General features: G+C 44.9%; 1 long non-coding RNA gene across 1 annotated transcript; it reads right to left on the reverse strand.

Moving 5' to 3' along the window:
* Positions 1-7,217: 7,217 nt before the first annotated feature.
* On the reverse strand, positions 7,218-9,161 carry LOC135187173 (uncharacterized). Its single transcript, XR_010307220.1, has 3 exons — positions 9,138-9,161; positions 8,452-8,548; positions 7,218-7,372 (listed from the first exon to the last, which is right to left on the reverse strand). It is a non-coding gene; the product is annotated as an uncharacterized LOC135187173 (long non-coding RNA).
* Positions 9,162-12,840: the final 3,679 nt, after the last annotated feature.

The following is a 12,840-nucleotide window of genomic DNA, read 5'->3' on the forward strand; positions in this document are numbered from 1 at the left end:
TAAGGTGGTTGTTTTCAAGGCAGGAAACCTTGCCTGTGTGCCCCTGGGCTGCAAGGGTGAGGTAATTGATGGTGACCACACCTGCTGGTGGTGAATAGTGGATGATACCTGCGCAAGTGCTCTTCTCTTTGAAGGCAGACAGCAGAGCTTGCATTCTCCATTCTGATCTATAACCACGTTTATATGTTTACAGATGACATGGCGGTTTGAAATCTGGTTTAGCCAGTGCAAGCCCTAGTTTTATTTCCATTCCTATTTGCCTTTCTTTCACAGTCTTACTTTGAACAGTTACCCATTTTCTTCCCCTGCTCTCTCATTTATTAATGGGGATAGCAGCATTACTTCTGAAGTAGCTTAATGTGGGGGTTTGCCATTTGGTCCAGCAGGGTTCTATGACTTTCACAGACTATAAAGCTTTCCTCCTGCTGAAAAAAAAAAAGAGGCTGGGGGAAAAAAACTTCAAAGGACTTAGAAGCCTGTTTTTAAGCAGCAGGAGTCATAGTCCTGCTTGCATTAAATTGAATGTATTAAAACCAGGCTGGGCCTCATAGAACATTTTTTTTCCAGTCATGTTTTCTTAGATTGAGTAAAAAGTCTGACTGCAGGACAGTGCCTCCCAGAGCCAGGTGCAGCCATACACATCACCTGTGCTGGGTGCCCCTGCGGGAGGAAGCACAGCAAGTGCCCGCTGAGGGCCTCGCTGCCACTTGTGCCACAAAGCACCTGGCACTGCATCCTCAGCAGCACCTTGCAATGGCCTTAGGTATGTGTGAGGCATCTTAGCTCAAGCGTGAAGCTGCCATAGATAGTACCCAGTTTTTGCAGAGCTACTATGCTGTTGAGTAGGAGACATCCAGGTGGGGCTGTCTGACACCTTAAATCTCATGAGAGCACCAAGCATGGAGGCTGAGTCTGGTGCCAAGTGCATTTCTGACTGCACTGGATACCTCCATGATGCTGGAGCTCCCTGTTCCCATCACTACACCCTATTTCCCACCCCCAATTGCAGGAGTGCAGCAGCAGGTGCCTGGTGGGGCTGCGACTCTGGTGCCCCTGCACCCTCCCTAGCCAGGCAGCCCACACAGCCTGCAGCCTCTGCAGCCAGGAATCTCGCTCCTTGCCTGCAACTCTCCTGCCTGGCTGCTGCTCCTTGCTTCACACTTAGCAAAAACAAAATGGAGCTGGGCCACATTTTATTTTGTTCATCCCCAGTGGAGCCACACATTTTCTCCTTGCTTTTCATTTCCCCCCAACCTTTTTTTTTTCAGGCATGAATCCAGTGGCATTTTTTCTTTGATAAATGTTGTTTAAATAGTTGGCAGCACATCATTAATATAAGACTAAGTTTTGCCCCTCACATAAATGTAATAACTTTTCACAATGGTTTTCTGGAGCATCCTAAAGTGTTTATCAACTATTCAATAGGAAGACAGACAAAAGAAAACAACAACAACAAAAACAAACAAAAGGAAAACAAAGGCCAGGCTGCAGTGGCTCTGTTAAAACTCTGTTTGCAGAAACTATATTTTAAATGACTCTTTTTGACTTTAGATACACAAGAGAATGCTAAACATTTCCATCACCACCCCTGTTCTATTCTGCAGCAGAATCTCTACGAACCACAGCACTTGCCCTTGTAAGAGCCCAGGGATATAGGAGAAGCAGAGCTTGATAAAGAAGAGAATATATCTTATATTAAGAGGTATAAAAGCAGTAATAGTTGGTGCCAGAGAAAAATACCCCTCCCACAAACACTGTGCCAATATCAGGACAGGTGCAGTACGTTCAGTGCCATCGAGATGTAGAATTCAGAGTACAGTGGAGGAGTACAGAAGGATTTTTTTTAGTGTTACTTTAGTAATTTCATTGCAGTTGAATTTTAACCCGAGAGGGTTAATTAAAATATAATTATACACAGTACAACCAGCAGAGGGAGCACGGAAAACAAAGACTAGTTTGAAAATAGTCCAGCGCTGTAAAACCAAAAGCATTGCTACAGGAACCACACCAAAACATTGGTGGCAGCCCAGGCCCTGACTTGTGAATTCAAGCATGGACAAGGCATAAAACTCAAGCCAGTGGGAAAGTACTGAGCAAAAACAACCAAGCACCTCAGAATCACTCCTTGGCATGAATCATTATCAGTCTTTGGCAAACCATAAGGACTTTTTTAAGGTGAGGGAAGTGTTGGTTCAGCAAACTGGTTGGGGTGTGTGCGGTTACTCAGGTCTCCTGCAGGCACTGGCACTTGTTTCTATTCTTCAGAAGTGAAAAAGTGAGGGAGGGCACTGAGGGGAATTCTGCCTCCCACTGAGGACATGGCTATGTGAATTATTCTGTTTTCAGAACTGTCCCCATTGCCTTCATATACATATGGATTTGTCAGTGAGGGATACATGGATGTACAGCAGCAGATCTATGGAGAGCCATGAGAACCTCTGGAAACAAAGGTGTTTCAACCCCCGGATGGCAGTTCCTACACAACTGAGGCTATTTCTGCCCTTGTGCCATGGCATTTCTGCTCCTTCAATGTTGCATAAGGTAACTCAATGCAAGAAAAAGATAAGTTTTACAGGCCTTGTGCACTCTGTTCCTGATGTTGGGAGGAGGAGAGGACCTTTCCAAGAGCCCCAGGGGCAGAGCAGCCCTGATGCTGCTTGAGGAAGGCAGTGTTACTTGTCATGGTCAGCAGCTGAGCATTAGGTTGTTTTAGTGATCAGATGAGTTACCTTTCATGTTTTTCTGGCTTCATGCACATACTTCATGCTGTGCTAACTGCCATCACATCATCTGCTCCAGCATTTTCATCCCTGTCACACAAACACACCATGCGTTATGGAAACACCACGAAATAGGGAAGATGCAGCAAGGCAGCAGCAGACTGCTTGTATCTGCTTATGACAGGTTCTTTTCTACCCCCAAAATCCCCCAAAGCATGAAGGAGTCAGAACAATGGTCTCACCTCCTTGCTGCAGCTGGAGAGGTCAGCTGTGAGTGGTAGGAGGCTGTAGCCAAGGTTAGGGCTCCAAAAACGTCTTAGTTTCCTTTTGCATTCCCATTTTCATCACCATTTCCTTTGCAAAAGTGGAACAGAGCTTATTAGGCTTCCAAAATATTATTACATTTCAAATCTTGCTTTTGATCACCTGCTTGGACAGTCAAGGGGGAGAAAATGACTTTTGTTGTTTTCCACTCACTACAGGCACGACCTAAGCCTAGTTTTGAGCACACAGAGTCAGCTGTTTAGTTCAGGTCCCATATGATCTGCTCTGAATCCAGACGATTAATCATAGAGCACATCATGGATTTGTATTTAATGTTAAATCCCAGGATGGTTAGCATACAGACAAGGGTGCCTTGCATGTAAGGAGCCTCTTTGGACACAGACATAGACTTCACTGGGTGTTGTCCAACGCTGCAGCACAATTATGAAAACCAAAGACAGACAGATGTGAAAATGGCCTGGAACTGGATGACTCATTGTGAGTGACACGGTGACACAGGAGCTCTTAGCCTGAGTCAATGTGTACTTTTCAGCACATCTAAGGAACTACTCTTTATAAATTGTATTTGTATATATGTAGATATACACACAGGTATATGATGCAATAGTACAAAACTAGAACCACTTCATTAAGGGTTATAGGCCGACCCTAGATTTATGATGGTCCTTTGAGTCTCACTAAAACGATGCTATTGGCATGAAGCTGGGCTCAGGCCTTCTATTTTGATGAGTGTCATCATCTTGATTTCTTAGGCTGGTGATGTTCTCACCTGATTGAGTTTCCAAGGGAGTGCCTGAGTTTAAGCAAGCTCTAAAAGGGTTTGCTAACCTGTCACCTTCAATTAGAATCATAGAATCAACCAGGTTGGAAGAGACCTCCAACATCAGCCAGTCCAACCTAGCACCCAGCCCCTTCCAATCAACCAGACCATGGCACTATGTGCCTCATTGTCTTTTCCTGAACATCTCCAGGGATGGTGACTCCACCACCTCCCTGGGCAGCCCATTCCAATGCCAATCACTCTCTCTGCCAACAACTTCCTCCTAACATCCAGCCTAGACCTGCCCTGGCACAACTTGAGACGGTGTCCCCTTGTTCTGTTGCTGGTTGCCTGGCAGAAGACACCAAACCAACCTGGCTACAGACTTCCTTCAGGTAGCTATAGACAGCAATGAGGTCTACCCTGAGCCTCCTCTTCTCCAGGCTGCACACAACCAGCTCTCTCAGCCTCTCCTCACAGGGCTGTTCTCCAGGCCCCTCACCAGCCTTGCTGCCCTTCTCTGGATACCTTCCAGCATCTCAGCATCTCTCTTGAATTGAGGGGCCCAGAACTGGACACAATAGTCAAGGTGTGGCCTGACCAGTGTTGAGAACAGAGGCAGAATAACCTCCCTTGTCCTGCTGGCCACACTGTTCCTGATTAAGGCCAGGATGCCATTGGCCCTTGAGGCAGATGGATGGCTTGCTTATACCAGCCACTCATCCCATCTATTTGGACCTTTACTTCAAAATGTAAGTCCTCATTTTAACTTACTTTTCAGTGTCACTTAGAAGTTCAACTTTATCCTGAGTAGAGTTTATTTTTACAGAACCTCTCCTGAGCCTGCCCAAAATGGCACTCCTGTGAAAAGTCGTTTACTATTTGCATATTAACCCAGCAGAGCCAACACACATGGGTGCTCTTCCTCCTAGAACTTCCCCCACAGACTTGTTTACTAACATGTAATCAGTTAAGGGCAGCAGAGTTTACTCAGCCCTCTTTGTTTACTAACATGTAATCAGTTAAGGGCAGCAGAGTCTACTCAGCCCTCTTTGTGTTTGGTGGCAGGAGTCACCAAACTTTACTTGCAAGCGTCCAAGCAACTCAGCTTGACCCAATTTGTTTCCAGAGCTGGAGCAAAACCAACTACCTTTCAACTTCCAAATCAGTCAAGGCACATAAATCATTAAAAGCTAATATGTGCCAAGATCCATAAGAAAATTCCACAGTCACTTATTTTCCAGATGAAAAACAAGTTAAAGCAGAAGGTGCTTTTCCTGTTAATACCTTATCCTCTCCCTAAGCAACATCTCCAGAGCCAGGGGATCTTGACTGCATGGGAAGTGGGGTATTTGAGGGGAAAGTTCAGAAAACAACAAGCCTAGCAAGGGTTGGACATCCACTAGGCTACACATTCATACCTCCAGCAGCCCCAGCAGCAGCAGCAGAAGCTCTCCCATCACACGTGAGCAGAGCCAGATGTTGGCAGGGCAGAGGTGGCTGTTGAGCCACACAGGTAAGGCCATGGGGAATTCCGCTGCTTGTGTCATTCCTCTCTTCCCTCCTCATCAGCACCTGGGAGTGTGCCAGCTCTTCATAAACAGTGAAGCAAAACAATGAGGGTGTTTACTCATTTAGGCTAGCAGGAAGAGATTGTGAATTTAATCAAAACAGCTAGCTTGCAGCTTAAGGAGCCATTCTTTTGCTCCCCAGTAGACCTGGAGCTAGCCCAGTGCTCAGCTGGGTGTATTTCACCTGAACTCTATGATTTCTGTAGCCTGCTTGTGCAAGGCATTGCCCAATCCACCAGCCCACCAAAGTGTCAGCAGTGTCTGTTCAGGTAAGGATTTTAGTGCATAAATGTGATAGGATGGCACTTAGACTAACTCAGCAGGTTTGCTGTTTTCTTACTTGACTGATTTTCTACAACATCCAAGCTGCTGTAGGGCTGGGAGCATAGAGAGTCCTCTGCAAATTTATACTCCTTAGAGCAGTTGAGGAGACTTAGACATTTAGAATCTTGGATTGGTTTAGGAAGGACCTTAAAGATCATCTACTTCAAATCCCCCTGCCATGGGCAGGGACAGCTTACACTAGATCAGGTTTCTCAAAGCCTCATCCAGTCTGGCTTTCCAGGGGTGGAGTATCCACAGCTTCTCTGGGAACCCTGTCTCATCACCCTCACAGTGAAGAAAATTCTTTCTTGCATCTAATCTAAACCTACCCTCTTTCATTGTAAAAGCATTGCCCCTAAACTCCCTGATAAAGAATCCCTCTCCATCTTTCCTGCAGGCCCCTTTTAAATACTGAAAGGCTGCAATAAGGTCTCCCCAGAGCCTTCTCTTCTCCAGATGAAAACCCCCAACACAGCCTTGTCCTCACAGGGCAGGTGCTCCAGCCCCTGGATCACCTTCATGGCCCTCCACAAATTTAGTAAGGAAGAATTCAGTGACTCACAGAGTGGCATTTTAGGACCTTAACTACAGTCTGCTGTCTCCAACAGAGAGACCAATGTTGTCCTAAGGACTTCCAAGCCTGTGGCCCCAAGACTCCAGCAGCTGGCTACTGCTGTCCCAGCCATAAGGATCTGTGAACACCCAGTACCCCTTGAGCTTTGTCACGGTGGCTAAGGACAACACTTTCAAACTTGGCTTTCTCCAGGATCAATAAATGAATCAGCCAAGGAAAGAAGGCAGCAGCGCAGGACTGCTGGCCCTTATCTGCTCCACCCCACACTCGGCTTGCTTCCCCTTCCCTGAAATGTTTGAAAACAAACCAGCCAGTGTGGTTTCAGTAGAGTCCTTCAAACATTAAACGAGTCCCGTAACTCATAAGGAAGGAGGCTGGCCACAACGCCCTGCCTGTGTTCTGAGCTGCCCTGCCCTTCTGGAGCTGCCGTGAAGCAGCACTCTTTCAAGTCAGCAGCACTCTTACAAAGCGATCAAAACTCAGTCTTGGGCAATGGTAGGAACTAGTGCAAATCAGGGCAGATTTGCCCTTTAGCCAAACCTTCCACAGCCAAAACCAAATCCCTTACAATAAAGGGGAAGAGTACTTCTATGTGCTTGGTAGTAGCCTAGATATCTGAAGTCTCCTTTTCACTGGGCACAGGAAGTTTGATTTATGTTTTCTCTCTGATGCATCTTAAGCAATAATCATTAGTTGAATGAGTCCAGCTGGGCAAAGTTGCCTGGATTATAGGCTCTTTTACAGCCCTTATCAGGACTAACAAGAAGGAGCAAAATGTTGCAATCGACCCACAGTCAGAGATATCACCACTCCTAACACTGCCATTCTTATAAACACTGCTCCTCCACTTTCTGCCTGTAATTTCAGCTTTTGATTACTGTTGGAATTGAATGTGTCAGGTATTTAAGAGGTTTGCATACAGCACAGCACGCAGGGCTGGAGATGCAGGCTCTGGCTAATGAAAAACTCACCTTTCTCCATCCTGATCCATTTTAACTCCGCAGAGGTGCCAGCCTGTCTGTCAGCATCTAACTGGAGATGCAGAAATGTCACCACAGAGCTTCACTTCCCCAGAGCCTTTCTTTCTTTCTTATTATTTCTCCTGCTTGTGCCTTTCTGTGCTTTGGACATTTGTGTTCTGTGGAAACATTTGTGATAGGACAAGGAGCAATGGGTGTAAGCTGCAGCAGAAGAGGTTCCGCCTCAACACAAGGGGGAACTTCTTTACTGTAAGGGTCATAGAGCACTGAAACAGGCTCCCCGGAGAGGTTGTGGAGTCTCCTTCTCTGGAGACTCTCAAGATCTGTCTGGATGTGTTCCTGTGTGATCTGTGTTAGATAGTATTGTCCTGCTCTGGCAGGGCGGTTGGACTCGATGATCTCCTTGGGTCCCTTCCAACCCCTAACATCCTGTGAGCCTGTGATTTTCCTGAGGGCAGCCACAAGTAAGGGTTGAACTGAGTGTGACAGAGATTTCTGCCAGGTCCTGCAATAGAGGCAGGAAGCCTCTTTTGCAGTGGTGTGTTTCTGCCAGAGGTTGAGAGCTCTGATTTTTAAGTGTTGTGTGAGCAATTCACATGACTCTAATATTCTCACTATAGAGAAGGTGTAAAGCTCAGTAGTTTTAGAGGTACTGGCACTAGGCATGCTCAGATCTCAGACTAACTGATAGGGCAAGTAACCTGAGTTTGAACCACAAAAAAAAAATCTCAGTTTTTTTTTTTTTTCACTTTGTTTCCCTTTTCCCTCCCCAAAATATTTTCCACAAGGAAATAGCCACAGGAATTTGAGTGCTGTGTCCATCAGCAGTGTGTTTCCTGCCTTTCCAGCTTACTGTAACTACATTCTGTGGCAGAATTTTGCTTTCCTTTGATCATGTATTTTAATTGGGCAAGGAAGAGTGAGGGACATTTGCACTCCCCTTACCTAGGTTTGCTTCTCAGAGGATGCTGCCAGCATGGCCCAGAAGCTTGTGCTCCCTGCTAGGGTGTGTAAGTAGGAAAGATCTGCCCAACCCACCATCACCCAAGCTTCCTCTTTGTATTTTTCATCACAATTGAAGACAACTTTGTTTATACCCAGTAATCTCCATGGTTCACCAAGCTAAACACTTGTTTGTCTAAAAACATTATCTAATGACACTGTCTAGGCACCTGCAAACATTTCAAAGCCTGAATAATGTTTGCTCAATTCAAGTTCAAGTTCAGAGCATACTCACCAAGAAAAGCCAGGTGAGGTTTTGAAGTGTGGTGACATCTTCCTTTTCTTCCCTTGTGCAATGAGGCCTGCTAGTTGCTCCATCCAATTAATGTAGCCTTTTGAGAAGAAGAAAATCCATATATGCAATCTAATAGCACAGGTAGATCTGCAGGGATTAACAATATGAAGGAGAACATTGTCAAGCATATAATGATATTTTGTGGTATGTTTGCTACAGCTAATGCTTTTAATTGCATTTTCCAGTTTAATTCTAGTAGCCAAAGGCTCAATGCACAAGGCAAATAAAAGACAGGATAATTGGCATGCCCAAGTGCCTCTCTTCAACATAAACCAGGCAGACAGCAAATATGAGTTGAGCAAAGAGATCACTGTGTTGCAGTTTAATTCACTCAAGATTTGGCCAAAATTAATTTTACACTGCAAGATGGAAAAGCAGGCCTGGGAAATGCATTGAAAATGTCATGGGGGAGTGGATTCACAGTATTGCCCTTGCACATTATCATTTCACACATTAAAAGCTTGTAAGGAGGTTGATAAGAGTGGAATAAGATCAGATAGAGTGCACTGATGGGTGCATTTCTCCATTCCCTCCCTTTCTCTGAAGATGCATTGCTAGAAGATTCTTCTGTGATTACAGGTGAAATCAGTAAAAGGCCTTTGCAACAGTAAGCCCTTCCCACAAACCTGACAGCAGCAGCAGATTGAATTATCCATTGTTCAGGTGTCTTTTTAAGGCATCAGCCCTGCAAGTACACACAGAGGTGAACTATCGCACTGTTTCAATTGGCACTACATGGCAGTTCGTGTGTACACAGGGAGCTGCCACGTAACATTTGGACTGTAAGCCCTCCAGGGCTAAGATTACCTTTATGGGTTTATACAAATACAACAAATGCACAAATGCATTACCAGAGCTTTGTTTTTGAGTTGCAAGGTGAAATAAGGGCAGGGTGGGGGAGGAGGAAAGAGCAGTGCTTTTCTCTGAGTTTTAAGCCAAGATGAGTTTTCTCTGTTTGATCTGCACTTCCAACCACAGTAAATAACTCCAAAACTGCTAACTTTCATTAAGCAGAGTAATTTCCTTGTCCTTCTGAGTTCTAGGCACTTTTTGTATGAAGAGAGAATTAAGCAGGTATTCCCACTTACTGGTGTTGCAGAGCTCAAACAGTTTCTTTGGAGAGAGTCTGATTCTCTAGGCACTTTCTGTATGAAGACAGCATTAAACAGTTAGTTACTGGTGTTGCAGAGCTCAGTTTCTTTGGGAAGAGCCTGATTCTCTAGGGCTTTGGATGGCAGCAGCTGAAACACAGCTGGGCAGTTCCCCTGCTAGCACTATCTGAAACATTTCTATTAACTCTGAGAGAATTTCACCACTTTATGCCAGTAGACAGTTGAGTCTACTGCTATACATTGCATTCTGAGTTCCAAAGATTTGACAGCCCTTCATCAGGGTTTTTAAGCACTTGTGCTAAGTATAAACAAAACACGTCTGTATTTGGCTTCTCCATGGATTATTTGGCTGTCTAACATAACAAAACACTGCAATGACGCTGTTGATCACTCCAGTTCTGGAAGGCCACGTTGCTCTGAGTACAGTTATTTCCAGGCTGTAAGCCATAAAACAAGTCTGTTCCTGCGTGGCTTTTGCTGTGAACTGGAACGAGGGCAGGACCTCATCCAATGCATGGTCCCAAAGACACTCACATGTATTCCAAACTCAAAAATCATCAGCTGTTAAAAAAAAAAACCATTTGGAGAAACTCCAATCAGGGAGTAAAATGGCAGATTTTTTTTCTCTGTACGTGGAGTTGCTTTTAATTCCTGTTTTGCTCTGTGGTCTGGCCCAAAGCAAGGGCAGGTGAGTGCTAGTTCAAGGGAAACCGTGGAAGCAAGCAAATGAGTTACAGGACAAGTCCATTTCAGAATCAACAAGGCAGTAGTTTGCCTTTGCTTCAGTGTAAGGCTGCACCATTAACGTTGCAATGCTTATTCCAGTAGATCCCTCATTGTATTGCTGAAGGGTGTGACATTTCTCCTTGGCTTGAGGATAATCCCATTAGATGGGTCTGGGAGCACACAAATTGTGCCCCTGCCTCAGTTCTGCCATTTCTGCAGACTGTGTAGCTGGGTCACAGTGCTATTCCCTGCTGATCATAGAATCAATGTGGTTGGAAGAGACGTCCAAGCTCATCCAGTCTAGCCTAGCACCCAGCCCTATCCAGTTAACCAGACCATGGCACTAAGTGCCTCATCCAGGCTTTTCTTCAACACCTCCAGGGACGGCGACTCCACCACGTCCCTGGGATGTTTCAAGGTGCAGAGGTCTGTGAGCATCTTCACACACTTGTGTATTTAGTTTGTACACTCAGAGCAGTGTCACTGTGAATATTTCTTTACAGTTAAAAAAGTGGGGTTATGAGGGATGAGAGCCAGATGTTCCATGTTTATCCAGTATCAATGATTTCATAACACAGCTTGCAAGTCACGACTAGATTATTTCATCTGCCAGCAGCACAGCCCAAGCATCAAGCTGTGTTCCCTCCACTCAGCACACTCTCAACTCTGAACTGAGTTGCAGGGATGTGAAATTGCCATGACTAGGAAGAAATACTTCAGACATACATATTTTGCCTTTTGAACATTGAATTTCACAAATAGATAAGACATATCTTAAAAATACTCCCTGGGGGCACAAAACCTCTGTCTCTGGAAACATTCAGCTTTGTGCTGATGAATGAATAAAGCACCGTGCTGACCACCAGCTGACCTCTGTGCTGTGTCAGGATAAAGCAGGGATCTTTTTGCAGCTATTCAGATCTAGCAGCATTGATACTGTTAGGCTAATTAATAGTGTCTAAGCTGAAGACAACCTAAGGCATTTATATCTACTTGAGTTAATGCTTCCTGCGCCTGGCATTTCCATTCAGAAGATGCATACTTAGTCCCTGGATCACCCAACACTTACACCCTGCTTGCTTTGTCTTACCTTTACAAGGCTTTTGCAATCTGCTAGTGAGACTCCAGCAAAGAGCAGGAATTAAATGAGAAACTTTGGAAGCTAAATTGGACACTATGCCTTCTACCCACACAAAGCTGAGAAGAAGAAAGAGGTGAGTACAACAGATTCCACAAGAATTGCAACGTCTACAGGTCAGAGTAAACATGTGAAACTCACATCAGCATCAGGCCTCTGCTCCAGGTTGTCAGAAACATAAGCTGGGTTTTAGGAGGAAGTTCTTCACAGATAGAGTGGTTTGCCATTGGAATGGGCTGCCCAGGGAGGTGGTGGAGTCACTGTCCCTGGAGGTGCTCTAGAAAAGCCTGGATGGGGCAGTTAGTGCCATGGTCTGGTTGATTGGCTATGGCTGGGTGCTAGGTTGGACTGGATGATCTTGGAGGTCTCTTCCAACCTGGTTGATTCTATGATTCTATGAAACAGCAAAGTAACCTGATGGGGATTTTGGAGAGCTACACACATACCAAAGACTGAACTGTAAGTGCTTGAAAAATATATTCTCTGTGCCAAGAAATCAGGGGTCTTATATGCAACAGAAATCACTTGTTCAACTATAGTAGTACTCCACCAGGGGATGAATGTCGTCCAGAGTACTTAAAGCACAATAAAGCAAATTCTGCTAATAACAGTTCTGCCTCTCCAGGGTTACTGTAGGCTGCCCAGAGTGTGCAGGTATTCAAATGGATGTATTTTCAGATAGCAGATCCATTCATATACTTCTCTATCTATGCAGAAGTGGAGATTTTAAATCTGGAGCAGCACCACGTGCAAGGATTATCTGGTTAGCAGAGTTTTTAAGCAATCTGTTTCTCATGACATTCCTCCCATGTGCAAAAAAAAAGCAGAGGTTTGTCAAGGTACCAATAATTCAGTGTTAAAAGTCAATTCTCACAAAGTGATCCTCAGGCATGAATTCTTTGTAATCTGTCTCAAGAGGGGAAAAGAGGTGTTGAGGTTTCCTCCACCTGATTATCCCACTGAAGATGGGGACACACTGTGGTAGAAAATCTGAATAATTTGGCTCAAGTCAGAGATGAAATCCACAAAAAGAGGCCAGTGTAGCTCTCAGGAGCTCTGAGCTGGCAGGTCTACCTGAACTACATTTATTATTGGTTAATAAATCCATGCTTGTTAGAGAAAACAAAAGTTACATCTCTAGTCCTAAAAACTGTAATCAATTCAGAGCTCAGAAGAACCCAAAAGCAAGAGAAGGAAACACCAGATGTTTTCTCTTCAGACCTTTAGGTACCTGGCAGCCTGTAACTCCAGGAAGGATCCAGCCATTCAGCCTTCAGCCAGCTCTAGCCATGAAATCATAAGGTCAGAGGGAATTTTTTTCTCACTCTGTGCACTCCATCATGAGCAGCGAGA

This window comes from Pogoniulus pusillus, chromosome 26 (assembly GCF_015220805.1).
Source record: "Pogoniulus pusillus isolate bPogPus1 chromosome 26, bPogPus1.pri, whole genome shotgun sequence".
Lineage (NCBI taxonomy): Eukaryota > Metazoa > Chordata > Aves > Piciformes > Lybiidae > Pogoniulus > Pogoniulus pusillus.